The sequence below is a fragment of the Ovis canadensis genome, chromosome 9, assembly GCF_042477335.2.
Source record: "Ovis canadensis isolate MfBH-ARS-UI-01 breed Bighorn chromosome 9, ARS-UI_OviCan_v2, whole genome shotgun sequence".
NCBI classification, from domain to species: domain Eukaryota; kingdom Metazoa; phylum Chordata; class Mammalia; order Artiodactyla; family Bovidae; genus Ovis; species Ovis canadensis.
The window spans coordinates 31,202,598-31,218,927 of record NC_091253.1 but is presented as its reverse complement, the minus strand read 5'-3'; the positions used below and the strand labels follow the sequence as shown (position 1 = coordinate 31,218,927).

The following is a 16,330-nucleotide window of genomic DNA, read 5'->3' as shown; positions in this document are numbered from 1 at the left end:
AAGGAGCAGTCTAACATTTGAGTCAGTTACTGCATGGAGCTTAAAGTCTTTCAAAGCTGAGTTTCTATACTTGACCATCCACTAAGTGGATATTCTTAGACCATATATTTCAAGCTCTTTGAGCCTCATTTTCCTTGCTTCCTGGGTGCAAAATGGGCACAACAACAGCGAGCCTGCAGGGCGTTTAAGGATGATCCTTCATTCCTACAGAATATGCCACACAGCCCTTGGCCTGGAGCCCATGATCACAGTGTGACTGAAATACCTGGTGCTGCTCCTGGAGTCCCTCTCCACACTCAGCCTCACCACCTGCTCCCAAATATGTCCATATTCCTTCTGCCCAGAGATATTATTTCACATGGCCAAGGGGACTTTGCAGGACTTCCTTGGTAGTCCAGTGGTTAAGAATCTGCCTGCCAATGCAGGGGACATGGATCCTTGGTCTTGAAGGAGAGTCCAGATGCTTTAGGGCAGCGAAACCCATGTATCTCAACTACTGAGCCTGTGCTCTCCGTAACAAGAGAAGCCTGTGCACCTCAACGAGAAAGCAGTCCCTGCACACAGCAACGAAGACCTACACAGTCCAAAAAAAAAAAAATTAATAATAATAATAATAAAAGAAAAAGGACTTCAGACAGCATATTAAAAAACAGAGACATTACTTTGTCAACAAAGGTCTGTCTATTCAAGGCTATGGTTTTTCCAGTGGTCATGTATGGATGTAAGAGTTGGACTGTGAAGAAAGCTGAGCACCAAAGAATTGATGCTTTTGAACTTTGATGTTGGAGAAGACTCTTGAGAGTCCCTTGGACTGCAAGGAGATCCAACCAGTCCATCCTAAAAGAGATCGGTCCTGGGTGTTCATTGGAAGGACTGATGCTGAAGCTGAAACTCCAATACTTTGGCCACCTAATGTGAAGAACTGACTCATTGGAACAGACTCTGATGCTGGGAAAGATTGAGGGCAGGAGGAGAAGGGTGACAGAGGATGAGATGGTTGGATAGCATCACCAACTCAATGGACATGAGTTTGAGTGAACTCCGGGAGTTGATGATGGACAGGGAGGCCTGGTGTGCTGCAGTCCATGGGGTTGCAGAGAGTCAGACACGACTGAGCGACTGAACTATATGTGATTAAGCTAAGGGTCTTGAAATGGACTGATAGAATCCCAAGGGTTTTTAAGAGAGAGGGAGAGGAGGAGGATCAGAGTCAGAGATAGGAGGTGATATGACCACGGAGGTGGAGAAAGAAAAGGTGATGCGATTCAGGGCCAGGAGCCAAGGAATGTGGGCGGCTCCTCGGAGCTGGAAAAGGCGAGGGTCAGATTGTCCTGTGGAGCCTCCAGAAGAAACACAACCCCGCCGGCACCTTGATCTTAGACTTCCGAGCTGCAGCGCTGCAAGACCATCAATCTGTGCAGCCTAAAGATAACTGAGATTGTGGTGCTTGGCTACCACAGCCATAGAAAACGAATAGCAACCTTCAAGAGACAAGGATGCCGAGACCCTGTTGCTCCTGGTTTCTGCCCTTTCCCGGTTCTGGGCCTCCAGCCTTCTCTCTGGTTCTGTGAGCTCCCTGACATTCCACACGGCTCATGCTTCCAGCACCAAGCCCGGCTCTCCGGGGCTCCACCCCATGCACAAGCTGAACGTGTTCTCTGCCACGCGCAGTGTTGTTTACACTCCTGTGGATGATGTTTCTTTGGCCATTTATTTATTTCACATTCTGGTTGACGGCTGTGACTCATAACAGCTGATAAGACATGTGCAGATGAGGATTTGTTGGGACTTGTCTCCAGGGCCAAAAGGAAGAATCCGATGCTAGATGTAACAAAGGAGAGTTTTCAAGTTACTTGAGCTGCCCGTCAGAAAACATTGGCGAAAAACCACAAGATAAAGATGAGTTGGGCAATTTGGGTATGGAAAAAATTCCCCCTGCAGGCTGGGAGGGTTGACTCCAGCTGTCTGAGTTCTGGTAGCTCATGGGTGATGGGGGCCACCCCGCTTGTGACTTTGAGATTTGAAGAGAGCAAAGCAGTGCTTGCAGGTGTGTGTGTGTGTGTGTGATATACAATATCCGTGCAAAGACCCCTCCCTCCGGCTCTGAGCTCCTGTTTCCAGGAAGGATTTCTGGTGCTAAGGAGCTGAGCCTCTCAACTCTTGTCTTTGGTTACCTGTTGAATGTTGTATCTCTGATTAGGTGTCTGGTTCCCAGAAGTCAGAGGGAGATTTCCCTTCCTCTTCCAGCCCCCAGCATCTGGCACAAACCATGGACCTGGTGCACAATGAGTAATCAGTAGACATGTACAGAATCAAGCTTTCCTGTCTCTGGCCTCCTTTCCTGAATTCAGCCAGTTCAGTTCAGTTCAGTTGCTCAGTCATGTTTAACTCTTTGTGACCCTATGGACTGCAGCACACCAGACCTCCCTGTCTATCACCAACTCTAGGAGCTTGCTCAAACTCATGTCCATCAAGTCGGTGATGCCATCCAACCATCTCATCCTCTGTCATCCCCCTCTCTTCCTGCCTTCAATTGGGCAATGGCAATCCTTTACATCTCCAGCACTTTCCATTCACCGAAAACTCTTAGGAGGGTCCAGAGGAAAGAACACGTGTCTGAGTTCAAGTTCCAAAGTAACCTGAAGCTTGATCTTTGCGAAACCTCTCCCAGTCTGGCTCCCTTCAGCCATGGAGTGGGGTAATAAGACCTTCAAGGGTGGAGAGGAGCAGATTTCAGCAGATGGACCTTGCATTATTGACTCTGCAGTGCCCAGCACTGGGCCTGTAGAGTGGGCTCGGTGAGTGTCCGTTTCTTGAATTTGGGGGACTATCTCTAGAAGTCAAGTCCCCTCTCTTTCCCCATGACCTTCATTTCTTACCTGCATCCTTCTCCCTTGGCCTCCAGTGTCTTCCTCTGAAGCAGGAGGGATCCATCCAGAAGGTAAGGCTGAGCACTTACCCTTCTTTATACCTTGAAGGCTCCCCACAGACCCCAGCCTAAAGGCCCAAATCTCTCTCTTTAAAAAAAAATTTTCTTTCTTTCTTTCTGGCTGTGCTGAGTCTTTGTGGCCATGCACAGGCTTTCTCTAGCTGTGTCGGGGCTACTTACTAGTTGCAGTGTGCAGGCTTCTCCCTGCAGTGGCTTCTCTTGTTGTGGAACACACACTCTAGACTGCATGGGCTAAGCCCATTAGCTGCCCCATGGCATGTGGGATCTTTCCAGACCACAGATTGAACCTGAGTCCTCTGCATGGCAAGGTGGACTTCCACTGGGGAATCCCCTTAAATTTTTTTTTTTTTAACTTTACTTAGTGATTCATTTGCTGTGCTGGGTCTTAGTTGCACCATGTGGGATCTAGTTTCCTGACCAGGGATCGAACCCGAGCCCTCTGCACCAATGGTGCAGAGTCTTAGCCATTGCACCACCAGCGAAGTCCAGGGCCCATCTCTTCAGCATGGTTGGCAAGGCCCTTCCTGCTCTGGCCCTGCCTTTTCCCTCCATCAACCTCTTTGCACCCCTACCTCCAGCCACATGGAACACATCTACCTTCCCACACACACTGCGGTGTTTAGGCCTCCATCCCTCCCCTCTGCCAGCCGTGCCAGGCTCAGGCAGGTGGTTGAGAGCAGTGGTTATGGGCTGAGCTCTATTGGAGTCATAATCCCAGTTCTTCCACCTCCTTGCAGGGTGGCCTTGGGTGTGTGACTTAGCTTCCCTGGGCCTCTGCTTCCTCATTGGTCTGATAAGGAAATTAAATACTTCCCTCTGAGGCACAGTGGATGATTTAATGACTTTTTGCAGGTAGAATTTGGAACAGGGCTTGGTATATATACATATATATATATTATATTATATTATATAATTCCTACTTTACTGCTTTAGCTTGGAGAAGATGTTTCGAGTCTCAGCTCAGATGTTAATCCTTCCATGCAACCTTCTTTGAAGTCTCCTATTATTTTTGTGTTGCTGTCTCTTCCTCCCTTCAATTCTGTCAGTGTTTGCTTGATGTATTTAGGAGCTCATATGTTTGGTGCATAAATATTTATAGTTGCTGTCTCTTCCTGGGGAATTGACCCATTTACCACTATGTTACACCCTTCATAGACTCTTATGACAGTTTTAACTTAAAGTCTAACCAAGTCTACTCTATTTTGGCTACCATTCAGATGGAACGTCATTTTCAATTCCTTCATTAAATACTTTCCATTTAGAAATTGAGTTCTATTACCAAAATGATGGATTTCAGCAGTCAGAAGTCATCTCTAATCTACTTTTCCATCATTCATAAGAGAATATGTGAAAGAAATTGTCAATAAGCACAAACATTTTTTCCCTTTCTCTCAGTTTATCCTGTCCCTAACAATATTAATTAATTTTAAAAATGAATAAAATGGGTTGATGTAACATCCCCTTGTTCTTGGGTGGTTTTCCGGTAGACTTTGCCATGCATTTCTGGCTTCCTCCCCTCTCTGTCCTCTTGCAGGTTCATTGGCACTGCATCACAATATTCTCATATCTTGAGAGTTCACATGAGGGGTAGACTCCTAAGGAAATAATCTGAGATGAAAAACTAGCCCCGGGTCCCATGTTAGTCACAGAGTGCTTGTTATAATGCAAACCTCTGATGCAGTCTTAATGCCCAACTCTTACGTGCTGAGCAGGCAAGACACAGCTGAACCACGGGTTGAAATGATAGGCAGCCGTAAAAGGCAAGTTTGCAAATATTTGTTCAACACCAAATAAAAGCTCAGGATATGTTAGGTTGAAAGGGAGGATAGACAACTGTAAATATCTAAGTTCAATCACCGAAAAATACATATATCATAAAAATAATCTGAAAGGTAAATTACAGAAACGTTAACAAAAATGTTTATCACCCAATGATGGCAGTTAGGCTGTAATTTCTTTCTTCCACATTTTTGTATTTTTTTAACCTTAATGTGAAAGTATGATTTCCAGAGTTGTAAAAGGGAAGAGAAATCTCTATAACCACATGAAAAAGCAGGAAACACAGTTTTGCCCGTTTTCAATTGCGTCGGTGGGGCGTGGTGGAGGTGGCAGCTGGTTTTATGGTTCCCTTTGGTTGAGCTGAAAATGGACATTCGTTCCAGAAAACCCTCAATGGATGGAGAGGGAGGGACCCTGAGCCTATCAGACCAGTGTGTCTCTTCCTGCAGCCCTCAAGATGATCAGAAATGGACATGTTGGCCTGGGGTCAGGGTAAGATCCTATGTAATTCATTGGGATGCACTCAGCCAGCTCTCTCCCCCTGGGGACTCAGTGTGGAGTCAGGCTGTCTCCCAGAGAACCCCCTAGGAGCGAGCCTCAGGGGTCCACAGCCATGACCCCCTCACGGATGTGGGGGCACTGTTGTCCCTCCCTCCTCTGCTTCACTCTCCCACCCCTGTGTTTCCTGAGAGCATTTCCCCAGCAAACCACCGACGTGCAAATCCCTGTGACAGTCTAATTCTTGGGAAACTCAACCTGAGACTTGGCATCTCCTGCTGGCTCCCCTGGCATTTTGATCATTCTTTGCTTCTTACAGATCTTACACTAGGGACACATGAAAGGTCAAGGTCTTGTCCCCAGCACTCACCCCAATTCCAGATCTCTGGTGTGCCCTGCCCTCCAGGTGGGGCTGGTGGTGAAGAACCCGCTTGCCAATGCAGGAGGCATAAGAGACATGGGTTCAATCCCTGGGTTGGGAAGATCTCCTGGAGAAGGGCATGCCAACCTCCTCCAGCATTCTTGCCTGGAGAATCCCACAGACAGAGGAGCCTTGTGGATGACAGGCCATGGGGTAGCAAAGAGTTGGACATGACTGAAGTGCCTTGGCACACATGCACACACCCTCTGCCCTGATGTTTGCAGAAAGACCCATCTGTGTTTTCTTTTTTGGTTTTTCAAAACTGGCAGCTAGTATGTCCTTGTTCCCTTCTGCAGTCATTTCCCTGATTCCTCAGGCACTTATCTCTCTGCATAAGAGGCTCTCAGTTGCTGTCCTCTGCTCTCATGCAATGCCCTCTCCTTTAAGCCAGATGATAACAGTGGGAACCCTCATGGAGTTTGCTGGAATCATTCAGTGTGATCATGGGTAGAGGGACTACACAGAGTGCTAGCATCCACCAGGTGCTTGGTTGGTACCCCCTGGCTGGCTGCACTTCAGCAGTGTGCCAATGTACCTTGCATAGAGTTCCGCAGCTTATTTAGGGCCTGGGAGCAAGAGGGTGACTCAAGGGGCAGCTCAACCTGGTTCTTGTGGGTGGGGCAATATGTGTCACAATAAATTCACAGAAATCATACCATTGGGTGGGTTCCTGTTGGCCCAGAGAAAGGGTCACATTTCACCCACTGGTGGTCAATAGTCAGCTTGGAGAGATCCATGGCTCAGCAGCCATCTTGCTAACAACAACATCAAAGGCAACAATAATAATAAAAACAGTGATTTCTTGACCTAACGACTCTCTCATGCACGCGCTTGTGCTTCATCTCTCAGTCGTGTCCAACTCTTCACGACCCCATGGACTGCAGCCTTCCGGGCTCCTCTGTCCGTGGGATTCTCCAGGCAAGAACACTGGAGTGGGTTGCCAGGCCCTCCTCCAGTGGATCTTCCCACCCCAGGGATTGAACCAGGGCCTCCTGCATTGCAGGAGGCTTCTTTACCATCTGAGCTACATAGAAGAAGCCAATACTTTGACAAAGTCACATGTAATCAGCTCTCCTTTCTTTCTTTTCTGATCCTATCTTTTCCTTGTTCCAGGAATGTGAAAAATAAGGTAAAAATAGAGGAGAGATAAACAAGGAAGACAAACAGAAAATATCTAACATTCATAATTAGGGTTTCTGAGAAAGAAAACAGGAAGATGGGGGAAATCATTCACATATATACTAGACTGAAACTTGCTTAAAATAAATATGCAGATTCAATGGGTAAAGTCTCAGAAAAAAAAATGCCAGAAAATAATCAATGTCAAGATATAGTTACTGAACTTTAATTCTAAGGAAAGGACCTCAAAGACATTCAGGTAGAAAAAGGTATGAGAGGGGCTAAAGCTAGGCTGACTTCTGATTTTTTTTCCAGCAGTTTCAACTGCCAGAAACAATGGCAATGAAATTTTGAAGGAAGGAAGTGGAGTTCAAATCCAGTGTAAAATCCAGCCATACTGACTTCTGTGTATAAAGGCTACAGACAGATATTTGCAGTGAAGCAAGAAATTAGAAAGTAGAGTATGCATGAACTCTTCTTGGGGGGGAAAAAGAAGAAAATAAGAGAAAAACTGGTTGATATAAATTCCTGTCCCCCGGGTGATAAGCACAGGACACTGACAGGGAGAAGCTCCATAAACAGACCGATGATGAACCTCAAGTTCATTTAAACACCCAAGTGATTCAAAACAGATGCAAGAATTATAGTTCTGAAATAGAATGCAAGTGATATCAAATTTAATATTGAAAACATCACTAATCATATAATAACCATGCAGTGGAAAAAAGGAATATTAGAAACATACATAAGGGCACAGACTTCCTTTTTGTCATTTATTCATTCAACAAATATTAGCTGAGCACTTACTATGTGTCAGAACGAGGCAAAGCCCCTGCTCTCATGGACCTGGCATTCTGCTGGGCCCTGGGACAATATTTCCTGCTACTTGCTTAGTTTGGGGTCGTGTTATGAATCCCTTAAGAAGCTGCAGAACCTACCATGCTTGTTCACACTTTTAATGTCCTCTTTACCTGAAACGCTTTTCCTACCCTTCTTCTGCTTTGCTTCATTGGCTCCTACTCAACTTTAAATCCTCGATTTAGGTGTTAACCTCTTCCAGGAAGCCTTCCCTAATCTCACACTCTGGTTGTTTTAAGTGTCCTTCAAAACTGGCTTCCTTGGCCACATCTCCTTCCCCAGCTCCTGACAGCTTTCGTTATCTTGATATTTATCACACTTAATTGTAATGAGGTTTTATTCATCTATCAGTTTTTCTAGAAATTGAGTTACTTGAGACATAGATTATGTCTTCTATGTCTCTGCATTCTGACTGCAGTGCCAAGCAAGGAAATAAGTAGTAACTAAATGTTTATTAAATAAATTAGTAGACAAACTGATGGATGGATGGGAGGATGGATGGGTGGGTGGATAGATGAATGGCTGGATAGGTTGATGAATGGGTGAAAAATAAAAGAATGGCTAGATAAACAATTCAATGGCTAGATGGAGGGATGAATAGTTGTATGTATGGAAGAAAATTTAAGAGTGGATAGAAAAATTAGTTGTATATAGATATGTATGTATGTATGTATGTATGAATGAATTAATTAATTAAAGAAGGGGTGGATGGATTAAAGAAGGGAAGACAGTTGGCTGTATATGTGGATAGAAGGATGGCAGTGGATGAGCTGGTTTCCCCTCATGCCACATCAGGCTTCCCCGGTGGCTCAGATGGTAAAGAGTCTGCCTGCAATGCAGCAGACCTGGGTTTGATTCTTAGGCTGGGAAGATTCCCTGGAGAAGGAAACAGCAACCCCACTCCAATATTCTTGCCTGGAAAATCCCAAGGACAGAGGAACTTGGCGGGCTACAGTGCACAAGGTTGCAAGAGTTGGATATGACTTGGTGAGTACACCACCACCACCATGCCATATCACGCTCTATGACCCACATCACATCTTATCGATGTAAACTAGAAACCTACCCATGCCACACAGCACCTCAATCTTTCTCTTCCATTCTATTGGCTACTTAATAAAGTCTGGGCTCTACAGTGAAGAGCACAGTGAGCCGTATAATGCCCTCTATGATCTGGTTTCTTCTTGCCTCTCTAGGCTTGTGTCTCAAAGTCGCGTCAGCCCCTGACTCAACCAGCACATATTACTTGTGAGCAGCCACCTGCTCTAAGCGAGGATGACACTCAACCGTTGACATGGCCTCTAACTGGCATCTTTCTGCTTTTGCTTTTCCTGCTTCCTCTTCTTGGAATTTCTCAGGATTCTTTTTCATCTCGTTTGTCCCACCACTCCCTGTATAGAATTACACCTCTACATCTGAAACTCTCTAATTTGCTGATTTGTTTACTTGCGTGTCATTTGTACTAGGCTGTGAATTTCTTGAGAAGACAGACCTAAATCTTGTTCAGTTTAGAATAAGAGAATATGCTGCTGCTGCTGCTGCTAAGTTGCTTCAGTCGTGTTCGAATCTGTGCGACCCCATAGACGGCAGCCCACCAGGCTCCCCCGTCCCTGGGATTCTCCAGGCAAGAACACTGGAGTGGGTTGCCATTTCCTTCTGCAATGCATGAAAGTGAAAAGTGAAAGTGAAGTCGCTCAGTCATGTCTGACTTTTCGCGATCCCGTGGAGCACAGCCTACCAGGCTCCTCCACCCATGGGATTTTCCAGGCAAGAGTACTGGAGTGGGGTGCCATTGCCTTCTCCAATAAGATACTATATTTGGCAACAAATAGATACTCAATAAATATGTGTGAAAATATAACACTGTGATAGACAGACTAATGGCCCCTAATGGTGTTTGGGTCCTTATCCCTGGAACTTGTAAATATTTCACTATACATGGCAAGGGGAAATTTGCAATTGTGATAAAGTGAAGGACTTTTAGACAGAGAGACTATTTATTTTATTTTATATACCATAGTGTGTATACATTAATTCCAAACATCTTTATCCCTCTCCCTGGGCTATTCAGGTGGGACCAAAGTAACCACAAGGCATCTTGTGGAGATGGAAGAGGCCACAAGAGTCAGAAAAGGAGATGTGATGATAGAAGCAGCTGTCACAGTGAAGTGATTGCTGCCTTTGAAAAATGGAGGGGGGAGGTGGGGGAAGGGATAACTTAGAAGTTTGGGATTAATACATACACACTAGTGTATATCAGATAAAACAGATAATCAATAAGGACCTATTGTAAAACACAGGGAACTCTACTCAATATTCTATAATGACCTATATGGTAGGTTTTTCCAAAAATCATGTACAGATGTGAGCATTGGACCATAAAGAAGACTGAGGGCTAAAGAATTGGTGCTTTCAGATTGTGGTGCTAAAGAAGTCACTTGGACTGCAAGGAGATCAAACCAGTCAATCCTAAAGGAAATCAAGCCTGAATATTCATTGGAAGAGTATGAAAAGGCAAAATGATAGGATATTGAAAGAGGAACTCCCCAGGTTGGTAGGTGCCCAGTATGCTACTGGAGATCAGTGGAAAAATAACTCTAGAAAGAATGAAGGGATGGAACCAAAGCAAAAACAATACCCAGTTGTGTATGTGACTGGTAATAAAAGCAAGGTCTGATGCTGTAAAGAGCAATATTGCATAGGAACCTGGAATGTTAGGTCCATGAATCAAGGCAAGTTGGAAGTGGTCAAACAGGAGATGGCAAGAGTGAACGTCGACATTCTAGGAATCAGCGAACTAAAATGTACTGGAATGGGTGTATTTAACTCAGATGACCATTATATCTACCACTGCGGGCAAGAATCCCTTAGAAGAAATGGAGTAGCCATCATGGTCAACAAAAGAGTCCAAAATGCAGTATTTGGATGCAATCTCATAAACAACAGAATGATCTCTGTTCGTTTCCAAGGCAAACCATTCAATATCATAGTAATCCAAGTCTATACCCCAACCAGTAATGCTGAAGAAGCTGAAGTTGAACAGTTCTATGAAGATCTACAAGAGCTTTTAGAACTAACACCCAAAAAAGATGTCCTTTTCATTATAGGGGACTGGAATGCAAAAGTAGGAAGTCAAGAAACACCTGGAGTAACAGGCAAATTTGGCCTTGGAATATGGAATGAAGCAGGACAAACACTAATAGAATTTTGCCACGAGAACGCACTGGTCATAGCAAACACCCTCTTCCAACAACACAAGAGAATACTCTACACATGGACATCACCAGATGGTCAACACTGAAATCAGATGGATTATATTCTTAGCAGCCAAAGATGGAAAAGCTCTATACAGTCAGCAAAAGCAAGACCGGGAGCTGACTGTGGCTCGGATCATGAACTCCTTATTGCCAAATTCAGACTTAAGTTGAAGAAAGTAGGGAAAACCACTAGACCATTCAGGTATGACCTAAATCAAATCCCTTATGATTATACAGTGGAAGTGAGAAATAGATTCAAGGGACTAGATCTGATAGATAGAGTGCCTGATGAACTATGGACTGAGGTTCATGACATTGTACAGGAGACAGGGATCAAGATGATCTCCATGGAAAAGAAATGCAAAAAAGCAAAATGGCTGTCTGGGGAGGCCTTACGAATAGCTGTGAAAAGAAGAGAAGCGAAAAGCAAAGGAGAAAAGGAAAGATATAAGCATCTGAATGCAGAGTTCCAAAGAGTAGCAAGAAGAGATAAGAAAGCCTTCCTCGGCAATTAGTGCAAAGAAATAGAGGAAAACAACAGAATGGGAAGGACTAGAGATCTCTTCAAGAAAATTAGAGATACCAAGGGAATATTTCATGCAAAGATGGGCTCGATAAAGGACAAAAATGGTATGGACCTAACAGAAGCAGAAGATATTAAGAAGAGGTGGCAATAATACACAGAAGAACTGTACAAAAAAGATCTTCACGACCAAGATAATCACAATGGTGTGATCACTCACCTAGAGCCAGACATCCTGGAATGTGAAGTCAAGTGGGCCTTAGAAAGTATCACTACGAACAAAGCTAGTGGAGGTGATGGACTTCCAGTAGAGCTATTTCAAATCCTGAAAGATGATGCTGTGAAAGTGCTGCACTCAATATGCCAGCAAATTTGGAAAACTCAGCAGTGCCCACAGGACTGGAAAAGGTCAGTTTTCATTCCAATCCCAAAGAAAGGCGATGCCAAAGAATACTTAAACTACAGCGCAATTGCATTCATCTCACATGCTGGTAAAGTGATGCTCAAAATTCTCCAAGCCAGGCTCTAGCAATACGTGAACTGTGACCTTCCAGATGTTCAAAGTGGTTTTAGAAAAGGCAGAGGAACCAGAGATCAAATTGTCAATATCCGCTGAATCATCGAAAAAGTAAGAGCGTTCCAGAAAAACATCTATTTCTGCTTTATTGACTATGTCAAAGCCTTTGACTGTGTGGATCACAATACACTGTGGAAAATTCTGAGAGAGATGGGAATACCAGACCATCTGACCTGCCTCTTGAGAAATCTGTATGCAGGTCAGGAAGCAACAGTTAGAACTGGACAATCCAACAACAGACTGGTTCCAAATAGGAAAAGGAGTACCTCAAGGCTATATATTGTCACCCTGCTTATTTAACTTCTATGCAGAGAAATGAGAAACACTGGGCTGGAAGAAACGCAAGCTGGAATCAAGATTGCCGGGAGAAATATCAGTAACCTCAGATATGCAGATGACACCACCCTTATGGCAGAAAGTGAAGAGGAACTAAAAAGCCTCTCGAGGAAAGTGAAAGAGAAGAGTGAAAAAGTTGGCCTAAAGCTCAACACCCGGAAAATGAAGAACATGGCATCTGGTCCCATCACTTCATGGGAAATAGATGGGGAAACAGTGGAAACAGTGTCAGACTTTATTTTGGGGGGCTCCAAAAATCATTGCAGATGGTGATTGCAGCCGTGAAATTAAAAGATGCTTACTCCTTGGCAGGAAAGTTATTACCAACCTAGACAGCATATTCAAAAGCAGAGATATTACTTTGCCAACAAAGGTCCGTCTAGTCAAGGTATGGTTTTTCCAGTAGTCATGCATGGATGTGAGAGTTGGACTGTGGAGAAAGCTGAGTGCCGAAGAATTGATGCTTTTGAACTGTGGTGTTGGAGAAGACTCTTGAGAGTCCCTTGGACTGCAAGGAGATCCAACCAGTCCATTCAGAAGGAGATCAGCCCTGGGATTTCTTTGGATGGAATGATGCTGAAGCTGAAACTCTAGTACTCTGGCCACCTCATGCAAAGAGTTGACTCATTGGAAAAGACTCTGATGCTAGGAGAGATTGGGGGCAGGAGGAGAAGGGGACGACAGAGGGTGAGATGGCTGGATGGCATCACCGACTCGATGGATGTGAGTTTGAGTGAACTCCGGGAGCTAGTGATGGACACGGAGGCTTGGCATGCTGCAATTCATGGGGTCGCAAAGAGTCGGACATGACTCAGCGACTGAACTGAACTGATTCATTGGAAGGACTGATGATGAAGCTGAAGCTGAAGCTCCTCCAGTACATTGGCCACCTGATGTGAAGAGCCAACTAGTTGAAAAAGCCGCTGATGCTGAGAAAGATTAAGGGCAGTAGGAGAACCTTCTCAGAAAATTAGATAGTTAGATAGCATCACCAACTCAATGGATGTGAATTTGAGCAGACTCTGGGAGATAATGGAGGACAGGAGAGCCTGGCATGCACAGAGTCACAAAAAGTCAAACATGACTTAGAGGCTGAAAAAAAGCAACAAATATGGGGAAAGAATCTGAAAAAAAAATGGATTATATGTATATGGATAACTGAATCACTCTGCTATACACGTGAAATCATCACAACATTGTAAATCAACTCTTCAGTTCAGTTCAATCGTTCAGCTGTGTCTGACTCTTTGCAACCCCATGGACTGCAGCATGCCAAGCCTCCCTGTCCATCACCAACTCCCAGAGTTTACTCAAACTCATGAATGTTGAGTCGGTGATGCCATCCAACCATCTCATCCTCTGTCATCCCCTTCTCCTTCCTAGCATCAGGGTCTTTTCCAGTGAGTCAGTTCTTCGTATCAGGTGACCAAAGTATTTGAGTTTCAGCTTCAGCATCAGTTAGTTCAATATAAAATAAAAATTAAATTCTTTACAAAGGAGGAAGAGGCCAAAAGCCAAGGAATGCAGCTTGACTCCAGAAGTTGGAAAAGAAGCAGAAACAAAACTACCACCCCCCAGGACCCTCCAGAAGAACACAGCCCTGCTGACACCTTGATTTTAGGTCATGTCGCACTTAGGGATACACTGTCTTCTTCATTCACCATGCTTACCAAGTGGTGACTTTGTGATCAGTACTAATAATCGCAGGCGTTACCAAGATGCTTGGTCCACAACGGGCGAGCCTCCATGGAGCCCTCAAGTTCATAAACTGTAAGATCCTCAAGTGAAGTGAAGTCGCTCAGTTGTGTCTGACTCTGCAACCCCATGGACTATAGCCTATCAGGCTCCACCATCCATGAGATTTTTCCAGGGAAGAGTTCCAGAGTGGGGTGCCATTTCCTTCTCCAAAGCTTGTGTAAGATCCTAAGCTTGTGTCATTTTAAGGCACTGACTTCTTATTACAGCAGCAATAAGGAAACATCAGAAAAGGAACAGCTAATACGTGGGGAAGGCTCCCTGTACCTTCCCCTGCGCTTGGCTCACTGCATCTGTTGTGTCTTTTAGCCCTGGGAGGCTGAGAAGTGACGTGACTGTCACGTGGATAAACCCAGGCAGTCTGGCTCCAGAACCCCAGCTCTTAGCTGCTCCCTTGAATTAAAAGATGCTGGACATCTTCACTGCTGTGACCCCCAGACACCGCAGCTCACCGTGTTAGTGTGGATTCTAAGGAAAAATCTCAAAGGACCTCAGTTCCTTCCTCAATCAGACCCCAGAGGCCGGAATCTCTCTTTCCTCTTTACTTTTCACCTTCTCTTTGCCTGCTTCCGCGAGGAGGAAGCCGACGGCATGAAGGAAAACAGCTGGAGCGGTAGATGGACCTTGCTGCGAGCCAAGCGAGCTGGGAGGCGGTTTGGAGAGCTCAGCCAGGCTGCACCCCTGCCTCTACCCTGGGGGCCCCAGTCCTGGCCTCCCACTGAGAAGCTGAGGTGTTCAGGTGCCAAGTCGGCCTCGGGCTCCAGCCAGGTGGGCTGTGGCTTTTCCCAGAAATCGTTGCGCTGTGCCAGTCTCCTCCTGGAATCCACGCTGCCCACTGTGCGGGGCGGAGTCTGGCTCTGCTGCTCCAGGCGGCCTGCGTGGGGGCGGGCAGCACAGGGGCTGACGGCGCTGCACCCAGGCCCTGGGTCGTCAGGACCCTCTCCTGAGGGCCCTGCACCCAGGCCCTGGGTCATCAGGACCCTCTCCTGAGGGCCCTGCACCTAGGCCCTGGGTCATCAGGACCCTCTCCTGAGGCCCGCTAGAGGTCTGTGCCCACAGACCCCGTGAGCTCTAAAGAGCAGGGCCAGTGGAAATGTGGGCAGTGGGTATACGGAAAACTCAGCTCCCCTCACCAGCAATCAAAGAAGCATACATCGGTTACCTGTCACACTCATGACATTAAAAAGGCCAATACTCACGCTTTCACAGGTCCTGAAACAGATTTGCTAGAAATCAGTATAGGCTTATAATAATTTGAAAGTACTTTCCCAGGTTTCTCAGTAGTAAAGAATCCTCCTGCCAAGCAGGAGACTCGGATTTGATCGTTGGGTTGGGAAGATCCCCTGGAGAAGGGAATGGCTACCCACTCCAGTATTCTTGCCTGGAGAATCCCATGGACAGAGAGGAGTCTAGAGGGCTACAGTCCATGGGGTCACAAAGAGCTGGACATGACTTGGGGACTAAACAATAACAACAATTATTTTGAAAACTTCATACTCTCTGGCCCACTAATTCCATTTCTAGGGACGCTTTCAAAAGGGAAAGAAGACAAAACGTATGAATCGTAATTTATGTAGAACCATTATCATTGCCAGGTTAGATATAAGAATTAAAAAGGGAACAATGCAAAATTCAGATTAGGGGATCAGTAATATTTTGGTAATTCTGAATGATAGCTAGGTAGAAAATAAAATGAAAGTTTTATAGGACTTTAATAGCATGAGAAACTTTTTCTGATGAAGGATTATGTGATAATGAGAAAATACAAACTTAATACATATTGTCTGATTCAATCAGGGTGGGCACACACGTGCACACACATTTTTAAAAGGATACCCCAGAATGCTGAGCGAGGTTATCTCTGTAACTAGTAGGTATAGCTTTTACTTTCTTTCTTAAAATTATTTTTCTCTTCCAAATTGACGTTATATTAAGTTTCAGCTACTTTTAAATCAGAATAAACACAGGTGTTAGTTCTTTAATCCACATCAGAGATACACTGTCTTCTTCATTCATCATGTTTACCAAGTGCTGACTCTGTGGTCGGTACTAATAAGCACAGGTGTTACCAAGATGCTCAGTCCACAGCAGGCGAGCCTCCATGGAGCCCGCAAGTTCACAGAGACTGTGAGATCTGGGCAACCCAGGGACAAAGAGCCTTCAGGAGCCACCTCTTTTTATAAAAAGAGGCAGGTCTGTCTGTGAGCTCCACTGGCAAACCCATGTTTAACCAACCAGCCCCAGGATGTATCAGCTG

At 45.2% G+C, this 16,330-nt stretch overlaps 1 long non-coding RNA gene across 1 annotated transcript; it reads right to left on the bottom strand.

Moving 5' to 3' along the window:
• Positions 1-662: 662 nt before the first annotated feature.
• LOC138446059 (uncharacterized) lies at positions 663-14,890 on the bottom strand. The gene is made up of 3 exons (XR_011259119.1): positions 13,989-14,890; positions 2,175-2,275; positions 663-1,821 (listed from the first exon to the last, which is right to left on the bottom strand). It is a non-coding gene; the product is annotated as an uncharacterized lncRNA (long non-coding RNA).
• Between the last annotated feature and the right edge of the window lie 1,440 nt (positions 14,891-16,330).